This window comes from Physeter macrocephalus, chromosome 5 (assembly GCF_002837175.3).
Source record: "Physeter macrocephalus isolate SW-GA chromosome 5, ASM283717v5, whole genome shotgun sequence".
In the NCBI taxonomy this organism is placed as follows: Eukaryota; Metazoa; Chordata; class Mammalia; order Artiodactyla; family Physeteridae; genus Physeter; species Physeter macrocephalus.
The window spans coordinates 14,660,409-14,666,055 of NC_041218.1; the positions used below are offsets into that span (position 1 = coordinate 14,660,409).

General features: G+C 45.8%; 1 long non-coding RNA gene and 1 pseudogene across 1 annotated transcript; one reads left to right on the plus strand and one right to left on the minus strand.

Annotated features, from left to right (window-relative positions):
- The first annotated feature begins 6 nt into the window (after positions 1-6).
- On the plus strand, positions 7-2,382 carry LOC114486268 (uncharacterized). Its single transcript, XR_003679714.1, has 2 exons — positions 7-577; positions 687-2,382. It is a non-coding gene; the product is annotated as an uncharacterized lncRNA (long non-coding RNA).
- Positions 2,383-4,177: 1,795 nt separating this feature from the next.
- LOC102993199 (glycine cleavage system H protein, mitochondrial-like) lies at positions 4,178-4,800 on the minus strand (annotated as a pseudogene).
- Positions 4,801-5,647: the final 847 nt, after the last annotated feature.

Below are 5,647 nucleotides of genomic sequence, written 5' to 3' on the forward strand. Positions count from 1 at the left end.
TTGTGCCACAACCTTAGTGCAGAGGACCTGCTGTGATCTGAAGGGCATTCCTTTAGCAGATAACACCTTGAAAACTGCAGAACGCCTGGGACCAGGGAACTAACTGGTGGTGGTTTTTAATGCATTTGCTTTTTCGCTGTGAACTCTGTTGATAGTATGTTCTTATCACAGTTTTTGTTTAGAAATGCCATTGTAAAATATTTTTCATCTTGCCCCTCCTAATTATCCTCTGCTTTCCTCTGTTTGGTTTTTTCCCTTTGATTTAATGAACCAAATGAATTTTATGTCATTGTCTTTGGGCCTTAATCATATTTTTAAAAAATAAAGGTATAGAAATTGGCTTTTTTTTTTTAAGAAATTATGCTGTATCTGAAAAAGGACTCTGCCTTCGTTCTCTTAGTTGCCTTTCAGCCAGCCTCCACACGAACCTCCTGGCACTCCCTCCCCCTTCTTGTGTTGGGTCACTGTCCCCGTGGCCACCTTGGCCTCTGCCCTGCTGTCACCACAGCCCCATGCCCAGGCACCCAGGACTCCCAGGAAGCTCTCAAGAGCCAGGAAGAAGGACCCACTTAGCCTTGTGAGTGGTGGTCTTGCCTCCCTGTTAGATACTCGCCTGCTTGGTTGAAGGGGCAATGGATTTACTATTATTGTTATTATTATTATTATTATTATTATTATTTTAATAGTTTGGCTCAGGAAGAACTTGGGAGATGGAAAGTGACTTGACCATGCCCATCCTTCGTAGCTTTCTGTGACTTCTGGATGGAACCTAAAGTGCCCCCACCCCACTCCCCCTCCTCCCTTCCTGCAGATATTCTTGTTCGCCGTCTCCGCGGCGCATGGTTTCTCCCCACCGTCTCACTCCCCGTCACTTTTCACCCTTTCACTGTTGTGTTACTGCCCATTTAAAGCTTTCTTCTGTGGCTTTCCCAGGGCACAATCATTTCTGGCCCCCAAAGCATCTCCTCATCCTCTTTCTGTGCGATTTTTTTAACCAAATGAAGTAGACCAGGAAGTCATACTTTGGGGCAGCAGAGTTTCCAGTCTAGTAGAATCACTGTATAGATATAGATGCTGATATACATGTTTGTGTATATATATATCAAACCAAATTTCTGATAGGAAAAGTATAGCTTTACGGATGAGGGGGGGAGAGGAGCTTTGAGAAGTCGGAGTCACCGTTGGTTGGAGGATGGGAGGAGCCCGGGGCGGCCCAGGCTGCACCTTCGCACGTGGCCTGAGGCAGGGCGCCGGGCCCCGGCCACCACCCTGCCACAGTGGAGGCAGGTGGCCTCACAGGGAGCCGCTGCTCTCTCTGGGTCCCCAGCGACAAGGGCATAGATGAGTGAGGGGGGCAGCACATCAGAATGACCGGAATTTTCCATCCTGTTTTGCTTTGACCACATGTATTGAGCTGCAGCCTCTGATATTATATCACATTTCCAAAAATGATATGCATTAGGATGGAAAGAGAACGGATCTGTAGAAATGTTTACCTTTCAACTGCCCGCAAATTCAGGACACTCTGGATAGAAAGCCTCACTCCCCAGAAAGAGTGCAGGGAAGAGGAGGCCCGGTGAGACTCAGTCACTGGTCCCAGGAACGCGGTTCCTCCCCAGGGCTCTCTCGCCCAGATCTTTCTCTACCAGGTCATCTCAGCTCAATTACCCTATGGAAGCCCCGGCCTGTTGTGTTCCTTCACTGTACGGTTTCTGTAATTAAAAAGTGTTAATCCATGTTAATCTTTGTGAAAATTATTGCGTGCAACAGTATTTTCTCGTGTACCTCTTTTTCCTATGTGAATTGTCCCTCTTTTCTTTTTTATTTATAAATGTCTACTTTTTTAAAAAGACAAACCAATGTGTTGTAGGCCTATATGTAACCTATCCCTTAGTCTCATATTATAGGTATGTTATAAGAATGGATATTTTACTTGGCTTTAGAATGTTTTACAAGAAAAATAATTCTTAACTGATCAAGTCCTTGCTACTAAAATGCTTGTGTTTTTCATCCTGACGTCGTGTGCTTCTAAATTAATGATCATTTTCGTTGTAGAAAAATGGAGTGAATTTATATTAGTCTTGGAAACTAATAATAGCATTGTAAATTTATGAGATGATTTTAACAGAAAAAAAATTATAGAAGAATATAGTTATTTTAATTGTAATATTACTAACTGTAGGGTGAGAAAGGGGGGGTCCCGTTGTGGTGAACTATGTTATAGCTTGTTACTCACAGTTTCTTTTTGATCATTTTTTCGGTCTCTGAGGTGAAACGAGTTATTAATTAAAATTTGTAAACTCACATATGCATATTGTATATGTGTAGAAATGTAATCACACTTTGTCTTGGAATTACATTAAACTGTTTGGAATCACTGTACTTTCAGCCTGGCATGCTTGTTTATTCTAGAACCAGACCAGTTCTGAGGCTACAGAGGTTATCGTTACCAGCCACGTCTTTTGTAAGTTATTTAGCCCTCCGGAAAGTATTTAATACCTCTGAACGTGTTCACAACCCACCCCTGCATTTAACATTTGCCACTGCGTGTGGCGGTAGAGGGCGGGCTTTGAGGTCGTTTCACTACCTGCTCCCGGGCAGCTGGGCAGCGGGGCCGAGGGCGGGGAGCGTCCTCACTGCCGCTAACCCTCCCGAGCCGTTCCAACCCCCACGGTTCCCCAGCTCCATCCCTGAGGCCTAAGGCGTTGCTGTCATCTGCCATCCGAAGAGCTTCCCAAGTCCATCCCGGATCTGGGTGCGGAGCCGCCATCCTCTGCACCCAGGCCTTGCCCTCTCACGAGACTTCAGTGCCAGGCGGCCTCTTGCTCACCGGCCTCACCACCAGGGCCTCCCCGGGATGGCCCACCGGAGCTCCACCACCGTGGGTCACCATCCCCTCTGACTGGGCCTTCTCACCCTTCCAGCAATCATTTTTTTAAACATTATTGTTACTGTGGTAAAATCAGCACGTAACATAAAATTAACCACGTTACCCACTTTCAAGTGTACTGTTAGAGGGACTTCCCTGGCAGTCCAGTGGTTAAGACTCCAAGCTCCCAATGCAGGGGACACGGGTTCCATCCCTGGTCAGGGAACTAAGATCCCGCATGCCACGGGGCATGGACAAATAAATAAATAAATCAACTATACTTCAATAAAAAATAAATATTTTTTAAAAAATTTTTAAATAAAGTGTACCGTTAGTGGCATTAATTACATTCACAATGTTGTGCAAACATCACCACTAGCTCTTTCTAGAAATTTCATCATCCCAAACAGACTCTCTGTGCCCATTAAACCATAACTCCCCATTTCCCCTTCTATTTGGCAACCACCCTTCTACTTTCTGTCTCTGAATTTCCCTTCTCTAGCTACCTCATTTAAGTGGAATCGTACAATATCTGATCTTTTATGTATGGCTTGTTTTACTCAACAGTGTTTTCAAGGTTCATCTATTTATCTTATAGCGTATATCAGAATTTTACTCCTTTTTAAGTCTGATAACATTCCATTGTATGTATACAGCACATTTTGTTTATCCATTCATCTGTTGATGGATAAGTGAGCGGTTTCCACCTTTCGGCTTCTGTGAATCATGCTGCTTGAACATTGGTGGGTAAGCATCTGTGACCCAGCTTTCAATTCTTTAAGATATACACCTGCAAGTGGAGTTGCTGGATTGTATGGTAATTCTTTTTTTTTTTTTTTTAAGAAGTTGAATATTTTATTATTAAACTGTTTCTTATTTTCCTGCAAGGCTGTTGCTTCACTGTATAAAAATAGCACCAGCAAACACAGTATATTGCAAAATTAAGATAGTAATGTTCTTCACTGGACACTATACAACTAACAAACTTTTCTCCACTGTCATTTATTTCCAGTGGCAAGTCCATTGAGTATTTTGACCCAAATCCAGGGATAGCTGTAAGCAAGTTACAATATTATATAAGGTTAAGATAACAATGTTATCCTTGAATTACATAATTTTTATAACTAGTTTTACTACAGATAATTTCAGGAATTCTGAGTATTATAACTGGAGACTAGCCTAAAAATCACAGGGTGTTGTGAAAAAGATGCATAGTGTTTATCTGAGATCATTAGGAAGTTCATGGGTATTTTCGTGTTTATGTGAAATCATTAGGAAGTTAAGGGGTATTTTCTTCAGGCAACATTGTTGCAAGTAGTTCCTTTTGCTAAAAGTTGCTTTTTAAAAATCTATCCACCACTAATTTAAGGCAACTATGCTAGATTAAGCTGTTTCAAACTAGTTTATTTAGGGGTTCCATTTTCACTCCTCAATAGATTTTATGTATTTCTCATATGCTTCTTCACTCATTAGTTCATCTAGTTCTGAAGGGTTACTGAGTGTCATCTTGATCAGCCAACCATCTTCATAACAAGATGTGTTGACAAGTCCTGGATTTTCTGCTAGAGCTTCATTAATTTCAGTTACTTCTCCTGATGGAGGAGAATAGAGTTCACTAGCAGCTGTCACACTTTGCAAAGCACCAAATTCCTCGTTTGTTCAATTTTGTCCCAACTTCAGGCAGACTACAGTAAACAACATCTCCCAAAGCTTCCTGTGCAAAATTGCTGATTCCCACTGTTCCAACACCGTTTTCTGTTGTTACCCATTCATGTTTGTCTGTGAACTTACTACCCGACAGCAGTACGGGGCCGGCGCGCAGCGCCCGGACGGCGTCCGCCCGCAGTCCCCAGGGCCGCGGCGGGCAGGGCGCGTTGGGCGCGCAGGGTGCAGACCGCAGCCCGCGGGCTCCGCGCCACTCGCAGCGTCATGTTCACAGGCTGGTAATTCTTAACTTTTTGAGGAACTGCCACACTTTTCCACAGCGGCTGCACCATTTTAACACTCCCAGCAACTCCAATATCCTCACAGAGCCCTCTTATCCTGGCTTCCATGGCCAGTGTTCTCGGGCCTGAGGACTGCCAGGCTCCTGGGCCTGCCTTTTCTGTGCCTCCTGGTTTCACAAGGTCCCCAACCAGCCTAAACTCCACCCATTTTCTCAGCCATACCCTCAGCTCCCTGCTACCCACTTCAACCATCTACAGCTCTGCTTCTCCACCCAGGCTCCCAGAACTGCGGGAACCTCGCGCCAGCGTCTGTGCTCATCCACTCCATCTGTGGCTACTTGGAAACCCACCACTCTCTCCACCCCCAACCCTTACCCTCCAGAATAACCCAGAGAAATCCAGGCCACCGCAGGGCTCCCTCAACCCCTCCCCTTCCCACAAACCTCTGCCTCACACCTCTTTCTCCCTTCAGCCTCAGAGGAGTAAGGGCCCTGCGCCCACCCCATCCCTTCCTGTATCCAGAGCTCTGTCAAGCATCCGCCCCCTACCTGCGATCCTCCTGCTTTTCTCACACCTGTGCCCTTCAAGAACCAGCCTAGGGCTTCCCTGGTGGCGCAGTGGTTGACAGTCCGCCTGCCGATGCAGGGGACACGGGTTCGTGCCCCGGTCCGGGAGGGTCCCACATGCCGTGGAGCGGCCGGGCCCGTGAGCCATGGCCGCTGAGCCTGCGCGTCCGGAGCCTGTGCTCCGCAGCCTGTGCCCCGCAACGGGAGAGGCCACAACAGTGAGAGGCCCGCGTACCGCAAAAACAAAACAAAACAAACAAAAACAA